This window comes from Ranitomeya variabilis, chromosome 5 (genome assembly GCF_051348905.1).
Source record: "Ranitomeya variabilis isolate aRanVar5 chromosome 5, aRanVar5.hap1, whole genome shotgun sequence".
NCBI lineage: Eukaryota > Metazoa > Chordata > Amphibia > Anura > Dendrobatidae > Ranitomeya > Ranitomeya variabilis.
Window position 1 is genome coordinate 500,100,108 of NC_135236.1, and position 12,788 is coordinate 500,112,895.

A 12,788-nucleotide genomic window follows, 5' to 3' on the forward strand; every position below is an offset into this window, starting at 1 on the left:
CTTTTTCTTCTGCACAGCACAGAGGCACATTCTTCATGGTTTGGGAAGGCAGCACATTGCTTGTGATAAAATGTTACAAATACATAACAGGTTAGGCTGAGGGTCTCCATCTTCCTGATACAGGGACACATGGGTCCATGAGTTACGCTGCGCCACTGTACCCTAGCTGCATTCACGTTGATGGTGTAAGGAAACTCTCACTAGCTGCCACTTTACTGATATGCCCCAGCCTGGCTGACCCCGTATTCGTTCACGTTGATCTCCAGGTCTGGTAACACTGCAACCTTCTTAAGCACTTCCAGATTAGATGCTCCAACTTGCCTGCCATGAAGAACTGCCGCCACTGTAGGATTGCTTGTTGAATAACTTTCTCCCTTGCCAATCTGTTTCTTACACACACCCAAATGCTGATGATTCTCCTCTGTGGGTGTCCTTCCTTATCCGTTGCTCACTACCCATCAATTCCAAACCAGGAACTGGCACACTGGTCCCTATTACTCCTACCCAACTATAGGCCGGCCCTACAGTTAACCCTGTCACCCCTAACTAACAGGAACTGCAGCCTCCAGGAGGATAAAAACATGCAATACAGTTGGAGCGCCCCCACTGCCGCAGGGCCGAGGGGTACCCGGTACCGGGCCTCTCTGTCTCGGTTCTGGGGTTGTCACGGTGGCTAGACCCGGCCCGTGACCATGCTGAGGGGCGTCCAATGAAGGTGGAGAGAAATGCTTTTGCGGTGTGGTGTCGGTCGCAGTAAATAACAAGGACACCAGGTTGCAGTCTCTTTACCTCTTTACTGAAGGCTTCCGGATCCTCAGTCCGAAATACGGTTAACCGGGCTGCGTGAGTCCAGCTGGTCCGATGGCACCTCCAGAGTTCCCTTTGCAGGTGGAAATCTGTGCCTACCTTCTAGCGCTTGTGTGTTGTAGTCCTTCCCTGCTGTGCTTACGGGATAGTCCTCACAACTGTTGTGTCTGTTTCTGAAGTTCCCTCACAACTCGATTATGATGTTCTGTTTCGTCCCCCAGATGATATGGCTAGGACGCACCCGTATGACGGGTAGGCTCGGAGGTCTTCCGGGACCCTAGAGTCGCTCCTCTCCAGATGTTGCCCCCTGTGTCTGCTTAGGTGGTTTTGGGTGAGACAGCCCGCCTGTAACTGACTGTCCTGCCATAGGTTTGAAGTAAGGCCTGGAGCTCAATACTTCCTCGGCGTTCCGGCCACCGGCTACGCGCCTCAGTAGGATGTTGCCTCGTCTTACAGCACGACTCCTACTGGTGTTTCTCCTTGTTGCGTTGATCTCGTTTCTCACTCAGCACAATAAACCTCGCTTCTTGTCCTTTCTTGGGGTACCGCCGTGATGAAGTGAAGGCGCGGTCCCGTAACGTTCTTTCCATTCGCTAGGCCTCTGTCAGGATCCCACCCCTGACAGGGACCCCCCTGAATCTTGCCCTGCAACACCCTCTGCCACAGGATGTTGCTGGTTCCAACCCAGTCAGCTTCTGACTAACTTCCTCTCTAACCCCCAGTTTTACCAGATTGTGAGGAGTGGCCTAATACATAGCACCCTTAGCTCCCCCTGGAGGCCAGACTGTGAAGTGTATTGGTGTCTGTGATACCTGGTCAGGTGAACTCCTTCAGTGCCATCAGACGTACCATAGCACCCCTTAGCAGCGGAGCATCAGTACTGCAAAGACCAGGACTCTGGGGCGCTGCACTCCCCCCCCCCCGGTTAAACCCAGTACTCCTGGACTGGGAAGAAAACAACAATGCATGTCAGCAAAAAGACATACAATTTTGAAATGCAATAACAAGTAAACTTTAACAAGGCTTCCCTTTATGGGAGGTGAGGACACTTGAACGTTACAAACATGGTTAAATATTTTAAATAACATACTATAAATAACTTCTCTTACCCAACCGGGTATTCTACTTGTTGCAATTTCTGAACAATAATTTAACGTTGCCTTTAAGGACGTACACACTGAATCCACTAAAGACCTTCTTATAAAACTAGGCTAATCAACTTTTCTTCATTTTCCACCTTTACATCTGCAGGACCGCCTGTCTATCTGCCCAAGGCCTACTGCCTCTCGCTCTGTTGCAGGACCGCCCCATCTCTCATCCGGGCCTACTGCCTTTCTGCTACTATACACAGTATAGAACTTATCATCCTTCTCTCAGTTCAAGATCGCTGAGCCATCTCTGTATGGCTCCTAGGAGGACTCACCGACTAACCCCTAATCGGGTTGTAGCAGCAAGAAGACACATAGAAGGACGGACAGTTAACTATATACAGTTTGCAAAGCACTTTAAAGCTTCATAGTAAATTGCAAGACATCAGCCGGTAGTGGACATCTCCTGACCGTGGCGGCTTCGGTCCCTGGTATCCGGCTGATGCGATGTCGGTATCGGTGGTTGGTTTCTCGGGTGCAGTCAGGTCACCCGGTGTCTGGATTCGAAGGCTAACCCTGACTGCAAGCTCGGTAGCTGCAACAAGGCGTACGGTGGCGATAGTAGCAAGATCTGTCAAGTCTGGTTCAATCATGGTCGAGGCAACAGGTGACACCCCCTCAGGCCCACATCGTTGGACATTCCGAGCGCACCATCCTTGTGCACTCCGGTGGCGGGTGTAGGTCACCTGATCCCCCTTTGCAATAGTGGGTCACCATATCGGTTGCGGAAAGGAGTCTTCACGTTGCAACTGGTAACGAAGACGTCAGTCGGTAGTCCCGGTTCCTGTATGGAGCCCCAACCCCGCTTTGGGTGAAAGGCCAGCACAGTTCCCCGCTTTACCACGTCTTTCCTGCCGCGCGCAGGCTGTGGGTGTTGTACTTTCGGCGCATCAGTTTGTTCTGTCTCTTTTCGGTTTTTCCAATGTAGGATCAGGCATTGTTTATATTGTTCCCAAGTGAGCACAGCAAGGGTGAGGCCCTCTTCCCGAGCTCCATCTGGCCCGATCCAGGGAGTGTCCCACTGGAGGATCACCCCTTCTGAGCTCACATCTATGGGTTCTCCCATCTTGGTCGGTAGTGGAGGTACCAGCCTCCCCATCGTGTCGGGGGTGAGGATCACCCGCTCCACCGAGAGGAAACGGTTATTGTTGGGGTGAGGAGCGGTCACGGGAGCGGGATCGGTCAGGAGAGTAGGATCGGTCGGGGGAGCAGAATCGGCCTGGGGAGTAGGGGCGCCTTCCATACCTGCGCCTGATGTGATTCCACCGATGTCGATCCGTTCCGCTGACAAGGACACTGGAATCGGCTGCAGCCCGGACCGCGGCTCCTCCACGGTGGCCTCTCGATGTGGTTCCGCTATGCATGGCTCCACACCTGCTGGCTCCGTGGTCGGGATAGGTAGGCTCGGCTCCTCCGCCGGCGGCTCCAAGGAGTTCAGATCCTTCAGCTGCGGTGGATGCGGTTCCGCCTCTGGTGGGTGAGGGCAAGCCGGGATCACTTCGCCGTCGCTCGGGCACCTGCTGATCATCTTCGCTGTCTTGAGATCGGCAGCCGTGCATGCACCTGACTCCGCCATTTCTCCGAGGTCGAGCTCCCTCTTCACCTCGTTCCCGCCGTTGCAAATCAGGGGGCGGTTCTCCTCTGCTGCTGGGCAGGTCGTCATCTCGCAGCAGAAGTCGGAGGGGGCGGTCGCTGCTTTTGGCGCCGCTTTGGTAGTCTCCTCCCATGACACGCCCTTCTTCCTCTGCGCTCTCCTTAGCGCTGTAATGGCGGCGGTTCTTGGCGGGAACTTTTGGCGGTAAGTGGCAATACACAGTCTTTGCAATAAGTCACAGTCCAAGTATAATAAATCACAGTTGCAAGGCACACATGACCTGATTCTTCAGGCTTAAGTAGATCCTGTTCGTGACGCCAAGTTGGAGCGCCCCCACTGCCGTAGGGCCGAGGGGTACCCGGTACCGGGCCTCTCTGTCTCGGTTCTGGGGTTGTCACGGTGGCTAGACCCGGCCCGTGACCCTGCTGAGGGGCGTCCAATGAAGGTGGAGAGAAATGCTGTTGTGGTGTGGTGTCGGTCGCAGTAAATAACAAGGACACCAGGTTGCAGTCTCTTTACCTCTTTACTGAAGGCTTCCGGATCCTCAGTCCGAAATACGGTTAACCGGGCTGCGTGAGTCCAGCCGGTCCGATGGCACCTCCAGAGTTCCCTTTGCAGGTGGAAATCTGTGCCTACCTTCTAGCGCTTGTGTGTTGTAGTCCTTCCCTGCTGTGCTTACGGGATAGTCCTCACAACTGTTGTGTCTGTTTCTGAAGTTCCCTCACAACTCGATTATGATGTTCTGTTTCATCCCCCAGATGATATGGCTAGGACGCACCCGTATGACGGGTAGGCTCGGAGGTCTTCCGGGACCCTAGAGTCGCCCCTCTCCAGATGTTGCCCCCTGTGTCTGCTTAGGTGATTTTGGGTGAGACAGCCCGCCTGTAACTGACTGCCCTGCCGTAGGTTTGAAGTAAGGCCTGGAGCTCAATACTTCCTCGGCGTTCCGGCCACCGGCTACGCGCCTCAGTAGGATGTTGCCTCGTCTTACAGCACGACTCCTACTGGTGTTTCTCCTTGTTGCGTTGATCTCGTTTCTCACTCAGCACAATAAACCTCGCTTCTTGTCCTTTCTTGGGGTACCGCCGTGATGAAGTGAAGGCGCGGTCCCGTAACGTTCTTTCCGTTCGCTAGGCCTCTGTCAGGATCCCACCCCTGACAGGGACCCCCCTGAATCTTGCCCTGCAACACCCTCTGCCACAGGATGTTGCCTGGTTCCAACCCAGTCAGCTTCTGACTAACTTCCTCTCTAACCCCCAGTTTTACCAGATTGTGAGGAGTGGCCTAATACATAGCACCCTTAGCTCCCCCTGGAGGCCAGACTGTGAAGTGTATTGGTGTCTGTGATACCTGGTCAGGTGAACTCCTTCAGTGCCATCAGACGTACCATAGCCCCCCTTAGCGGCGGAACATCAGTACTGCAATGACCAGGACTCTGGGGCGCTGCACAATATATTTTGAACAATTAACATGGGTCTTCAGAGGGGTGTTAGCCATCTTCTCGACCTATACACACCCCCCTTTAATGATTGCCATCCGCGGTAATCCAGGACCTATAGCAAAAGGGTTAATTCACACATTATAAACACTAGGGACTGAAGTCTCGCAGTCTCAAGACATCTTCTTCAAGGCCAATGCTATCCCCACGGCATCTGGTCCTGCTTTGTTAACTCCTTCCCGAACTTTGACGCCACGTAGGCATCATGAAAGTCGGTGCCAATCCGACCTGTGACGCCTATGTGGCGTCATGGAGGGATTGCGTCCCTGCAGATCGGGTGAAAGGGTTAACTCCAATTTCACCCGATCTGCAGGGACAGGGGGAGAGGTGCTTCAGCCCAGGGGGGGGTGGCTTCACCCCCCCGTGGCTACGATCGCTCTGATTGGCTGTTGAAAGTGAAACAGCCAATCAGAGCAATCTGTAATATTTCACCTATGAAAATTGGTGAAATATTAGGCTATGTGCACACGTAGGTCGGGTCCTCTGCGGGTTCTCCCACAGCGAATTTGATAAATCTGCAGGGCAAAACCACTGCGGTTATTCCTGCAGATTTATCGCGGTTTGTTTTGCGGTTTCCGCTGCGGGTTTACTCCTACTATTGATGCTGCATATGCAGCAATATGCAGCATCAATAGTAATGTTAAAAATAATAAAAATTGGTTATATACTCACCCTCTGACGTCCCGATCTCCTCGGCGCTGCACACGGCGGTCCGGTTCCAAAGATGCTGTGGGAGAAGGACCTTCGTGACGTCACGGTCATGTGACCACGACGTCATCGCAGGTCCTGCTCGCACAGCAACCCTATGACCGGACGGCCGCGTGCAGCGCTGAGAGGTGAATATATCATTATTTTTTATTTTAATTCTTTTTTTTAACACAAATATGGTTCCCAGGGCCTGGAGGAGAGTCTCCTCTCCTCCACCCCGGGTACCATCTGCACATTATCCGCTTACTTCCCGCATCGTGGGCACAGCCCCATGCAGGAAGTAAGCGGATCAATGCATTCCTATGTGTGCAGAATCGCAGCGATTCTGCACAAAAGAAGTGACATGCTGCGGAATGTAAATTGCTGCGTTTCTGCGCCTTTTTTCCCGCAGCATGTGCACAGAGGATTGCGGTTTCCATAGGGTTTACATGTAACTGTAAACGCAATGGAAACTGCTGCGGACCCGCAGCTGCAGAAACGCTGCTGTTCCTCGGTAAAAACCGCTATGTGTGCACATAGCCTTACAATCCAGCCATGGCCAATGCTGCAATAGCATCTGTCATGGCTGGAGACCCCGATCTGCCCCCCCCCCCACCGCCACCGATCTCCTCTTCTCCGTCCTTTCATGTCCCCTGCTCCCCTCAGTCCTCCTGTCCACTCCCCCGTCCTCCTGTCTGCTCCCCCCGTGCTCCGCTCCCACCCCCCGCTCCGATCCCACCCCCCCATACTTACCAGGCTCCGATGTCCCTCCCGGTGTCCGTCCGTCTTCTCCATGGGCGCCACCATCTTCCAAAATGGCGGGCGCATGCGCAGATTCTTTCCAGGTACATTTTGATCGCTGTGATAGTTTCTATCACAGCGATCAAAATTAAAAAAAATAGTAAATAAACCCCCCCTTATCACCCCCATAGGTAGGGAACATAAAAAAAATTAAGAAAATATATTTATTTATATTTTTCCACTAGGGTTAGGGTTAGGGCTAGGGTTGCACTTAGGGTTAGGGTTGCACTTAGGGTTAGGATTGCACTTAGGGTTAGGGTTGCACTTAGGGTTGCACCTAGGGTTAGGGTTGCACTTAGGGTTGCACTTAGGGTTAGGGTTGCACTTAAGGTTAGGGTTGCACTTAGGGTTGCACCTAGGGTTAGGGTTGCACTTAGGGTTGCACTTAGGGTTAGGGTTGCACTTAGGGTTAGGGTTGCACTTAGGGTTGCACTTAGGGTTAGGGTTGCACTTAGGGTTAGGGTTGCACTTAGGGTTGCACTTAGGGTTAGGGTTGCACTTAGGGTTAGGGTTGCACTTAGGGTTAGGGTTGCACTTAGGGTTAGGGTTGAACTTAGGGTTGCACTTAGGGTTAGGGTTGCACTTAGGGTTAGGGTTAGAATTAGGGTTAGGCTTGCAATTTTGGTTTAGGGTTGCAATTAGGGTTGGGGTTGCAATTAGGGTTATAATTAGGGTTAGGGTTGCATTTAGGGTTAGAATTAGGGTTAGGGTTGCAATTAGGGTTAGGGTTAGAATTAGGGTTACAATTAGGGTTAGGGTTACAATTAGGGTTAGGGTTAGAATTAGGCTATGTGCACATGGTGCTGATTTGGCTGGGGATCCGCAGCGGATTGGTCGCTGCGGATTCGTAGCAGTTTTCCATCACCTTTACAGTACCACGTAAATTTATGGAAAACCAAAACCGCAGTGCCCATGGTGCTGAAAATACCGCGCAGAAACGCTGCGTTGTATTTTCCGCAGTATGTCAATTCTTTGGGCGGATTCCGCAGCGTTTTAAACCTGCTCCATAATAGGAATCCGCAGGTGAAATCCGCACAAATAACACTGGAAATCCGCGGTAAATCCGCAGGTTAAGTGCAGTGCGTTTTACCTGCGGATTTTTCAAAACCGGTGCCGAAAAATCCGCACACAAATCCCCAACGTGGGCACATAGCCTTAGGGTTAGGGTTGGAATTAGGGTTAAGATTAGGGTTAGGGGTGTGTTGGGGTTAGGGTTAGGCTTGTGGTTAGGGTTATGGTTGGGATTAGGGTTAAGGGTGTGTTGTGGTTAGGGTTGGGATTAGGGTTAGGGGTGTGTTGGGTTTAGGGTTGGAATTAGGGTTAAGGTTAGGGTTAGGCTTATGGTTAGGGTTATGGTTAGGGTTGGGATTAGGGGTGTGTTGGGGTTAGGGTTGTGATTAGGGTCATGGTTTGTGTTGAGCGATACCGTCTGATACTTGAAAGTATCAGTATCGGATAGTATCAGCCGATACCCGAAAAGTATCGGATATCGCCGATACCCGATACCAATACAAGACAATGGGACACCAAGTATCGGAAGGTATCCTGATGGTTCCCAGGGTCTGAAGGAGAGGAAACTCCCCTTCAGGCCCTGGGATCCATATTAATGTGTAAAATAAAGAATGAAAAAAAAAAATATTGATATACTCACCCTCTGATGCGCCCTGGTTGTAACCGCCAGCCTCCGTTCATAAAAATGAGCGCTTGAAAGTCCTTAGATGACGTCGCGGCCTGTGATTGGTCGCGGAGTGGTCACGTGACCGCTCACATGACCAATCACAGGCCGCGACGTCATCTAAGGACTTTCAAGCGCTCATTCTTAGGAACGGAAGCTGGCGGTTACATCGGTAAGGTCCAGGCTGCGTCGGAGAGGTGAGTATATCAATATTTTTTATTTTAATTCTTTATTTTACACATTAATATCGATCCCGATACCGATTCCCGATATCACAAAAGTATCGGATCTCGGTATCGGAATTCCGATACAGCAAATATCGGCCGATACCCGATACTTGCGGTATCGGAATGCTCAACACTAGTCATGGTTAGAGTTTGGATTAGGGTTAGGGGTGTGTTGGGGTTAGTGTTGGAGTTAGAATTGAGGGGTTTCCACTGTTTAGGCACATGAGGGGGTCTCCAAACGCGACATGGCGCCACCATTGATTCCAGCCAATCTTGCGTTGAAAAAGTCAAATGGTGCTCTCTCCCTTCTGAGCCCCGACGTGTGCCTAAACAGTGGTTTACCACCACATATGGGGTAACAGCATACTCAGGACAAACTGGACAACAACTTTTGGGGTCCAATTTCTCCTGTAACCCTTGGGAAAAGAAAAAATTGCGGGCTAAAAAATTATTTTTGAGGAAAGAAAAATTATTTTTTATTTTCACGGCTCTGCGTTATAAACTTCTTTGAAGCACTTGGGGGTTCAAAGTGCTCGCCGCACATCTAGATAAGTTCCTTTGGGGGTCTAGTTTCCAAAATGGGGTCACTTGTTTGGGGTTTCTACTGTTTAGGCACATCAGGGGCTCTGCAAACGCAACATGACGCCCGCAGAGCATTCCATCAAAGTCTGCATTTCAAAACCTCACTACTTCCCTTACGAGCCCAGACGTGTGCCCAAACAGTGATTTACCCCCACATATGGGGTATCAGCGTACTCAGGAGAAACTGCACAACAACGGTTGGGGTCAAATTTCTGCTTTTACCCTTGGGAAAATAAAAAATTCTGGGCTAAAAATTTATTTTTGAGGAAAGAAAAATTATTTTTTATTTTCACGGCTCTGGGTTATAAACTTCTGTGAAGCACATAGGGGTTCAAAGTGCTCAACACACATCTAGATGAGTTCCTTTCGAGGTCTAGTTTCCAAAACGGGGTCACTTGTGGGGGGTTTCTAGTGTTTAGGCACATCAGGGGCTCTGCAAACGCAACGTGACGCCCACAGAGCATTCCTTCAAAGTCTGCATTTCAAAACGTCACTACTAGGGTTGAGCGACTTTCATTTTTTTAAGATCGAGTAGGGTTTTGGGAAACCCGATTTTGTCCAGAGTCGAGTCGAGTGCAGTCGGCCGATTATCGCTAAAAGTCGGGGATCGACCGAAACACGAAACCCAATGCAAGTCAATGGGGAAGCATAGTCGGCAGTGAGTGGAGGCCAGGAAAACACCTACAGTGCCCATTTTAATGCCAAAAACATCCATTCTTGTTTCTGAAGCTTGTCAATCTTAATTAACTTTATAATAATAGTTGGGCATAGGGAATTGGGGGTCATTTGGCAAAAGTTGTGGGGGGAGTAGGGCCGGCTCAAGTTTTTCGTGGGCCCAGGAAATGCGGACTACGTCACGGCGGTGTTGCAGGGAAAGGTAAGTATTTAAAAGTTGCAAGTGCTGTGATCCTGAGCAAGCAGGGGGGGGGCCCACTCGTTCGCATTGCCACTGGCACAGGGCCCCTCAAAGTACGGCGGTGTGTTTGCATGGCGGGGGCGCCTCCCACCAGCAGCGACACTTTTGCGTACTCTGAGGGGCCCTGTGCCAGTGACGTCGCCAACGAGTATGCCCCCCCACCTGATGAAGGAACCTGCACTTTCATCTGCACCTTCCTCTTTGTCCCTGTGTAAGGTGGTATAACATGCGGGAAGGGGAACCTTACTTTCAGCAGGGACAGATTCTGGCTGTGTAGAGTACAAGGGGAATGTAGTGGTCTAGGTCAATGTACCAGCAGACTCATTTAGCAGTGGCTGGGCAATGGGCAGGATGAGGAGGAAACAGATATAGGGCCAAAGAATAAAGTAGGCTACATGCAGTTCAAAATTGGTAACAGGACTAAACAGGCGGCATTGCTTTGTTCAGTGGAGTAGCAAACCCAAGAGCAGCAGACACTGTTTCAAGGGCCTAACCACACTAGTAGGCCAAATGCAGTTTAATATCTGATAGTATAGGGCGAAAGCCAGAATGTGGAAGCTCAGCTTTGTTCAGTTGAGGACAACACCAGGGAGTGGCAGACACCTTTAGTAGGCCGGAAAAGCCTATTGCATTTTTTAAAATGGTAATTTGGAGCAGAAGGTTGAAGCTCAGCTTTATTTAGTTGAGGGCAACACCAGGGAGGGGCAGAAGCCGTTAGTAGGCCCTAACCACCATTTTTGTTTTAAAACCACTTAATGAGAGCCGGAAGGTTGAAGCTCAGCTTTATTTAGTTGAGGACAACACCAGGGAGGGGCAGAAGCCGTTAGTAGGCCCTAACCACCATTTTTTTTTTAAAACCACATAATGAGAGCCGGAAGGTTGAAGCTCAGCTTTATTTAGTTGAGGACAACACCAGGGAGGGGCAGAAGCCGTTAGTAGGCCCTAACCACCATTTTTGTTTTAAAACCACTTAATGAGAGCCGGAAGGTTGAAGCTCAGCTTTATTTAGTTGAGGACAACACCAGGGAGGGGCAGAAGCCGTTAGTAGGCCCTAACCACCATTTTTTTTTTTAAAACCACATAATGAGAGCCGGAAGGTTGAAGCTCAGCTTTATTTAGTTGAGGACAACACCAGGGAGGGGCAGAAGCCGTTAGTAGGCCCTAACCACCATTTTTGTTTTAAAACCACTTAATGAGAGCCGGAAGGTTGAAGCTCAGCTTTATTTAGTTGAGGACAACACCAGGGAGGGGCAGAAGCCGTTAGTAGGCCCTAACCACCATTTTTTTTTTTAAAACCACATAATGAGAGCCGGAAGGTTGAAGCTCAGCTTTATTTAGTTGAGGACAACACCAGGGAGGGGCAGAAGCCGTTAGTAGGCCCTAACCACCATTTTTGTTTTAAAACCACTTAATGAGAGCCGGAAGGTTGAAGCTCAGCTTTATTTAGTTGAGGACAACACCAGGGAGGGGCAGAAGCCGTTAGTAGGCCCTAACCACCATTTTTTTTTTTAAAACCACATAATGAGAGCCGGAAGGTTGAAGCTCAGCTTTATTTAGTTGAGGACAACACCAGGGAGGGGCAGAAGCCGTTAGTAGGCCCTAACCACCATTTTTGTTTTAAAACCACTTAATGAGAGCCGGAAGGTTGAAGCTCAGCTTTATTTAGTTGAGGACAACACCAGGGAGGGGCAGAAGCCGTTAGTAGGCCCTAACCACCATTTTTTTTTTTAAAACCACATAATGAGAGCCGGAAGGTTGAAGCTCAGCTTTATTTAGTTGAGGACAACACCAGGGAGGGGCAGAAGCCGTTAGTAGGCCCTAACCACCATTTTTGTTTTAAAACCACTTAATGAGAGCCGGAAGGTTGAAGCTCAGCTTTATTTAGTTGAGGACAACACCAGGGAGGGGCAGAAGCCGTTAGTAGGCCCTAACCACCATTTTTTTTTTTAAAACCACATAATGAGAGCCGGAAGGTTGAAGCTCAGCTTTATTTAGTTGAGGACAACACCAGGGAGGGGCAGAAGCCGTTAGTAGGCCCTAACCACCATTTTTGTTTTAAAACCACTTAATGAGAGCCGGAAGGTTGAAGCTCAGCTTTATTTAGTTGAGGACAACACCAGGGAGGGGCAGAAGCCGTTAGTAGGCCCTAACCACCATTTTTTTTTTTAAAACCACATAATGAGAGCCGGAAGGTTGAAGCTCAGCTTTATTTAGTTGAGGACAACACCAGGGAGGGGCAGAAGCCGTTAGTAGGCCCTAACCACCATTTTTGTTTTAAAACCACTTAATGAGAGCCGGAAGGTTGAAGCTCAGCTTTATTTAGTTGAGGACAACACCAGGGAGGGGCAGAAGCCGTTAGTAGGCCCTAACCACCATTTTTTTTTTTAAAACCACATAATGAGAGCCGGAAGGTTGAAGCTCAGCTTTATTTAGTTGAGGACAACACCAGGGAGGGGCAGAAGCCGTTAGTAGGCCCTAACCACCATTTTTGTTTTAAAACCACTTAATGAGAGCCGGAAGGTTGAAGCTCAGCTTTATTTAGTTGAGGACAACACCAGGGAGGGGCAGAAGCCGTTAGTAGGCCCTAACCACCATTTTTTTTTTTAAAACCACATAATGAGAGCCGGAAGGTTGAAGCTCAGCTTTATTTAGTTGAGGACAACACCAGGGAGGGGCAGAAGCCGTTAGTAGGCCCTAACCAAAGTTGAAGGCCAAATGCAGTTTAATTTCTGATACTATAGGCCGAAAGCCAGAAGGTGGAAGTTCCGATTTAGACAGTGGAGGACAATTTGAATTAGGGACTGCAGACAGACTTAGTAGGCTGTCCCCTGTGGACCATGCATCCACCACATT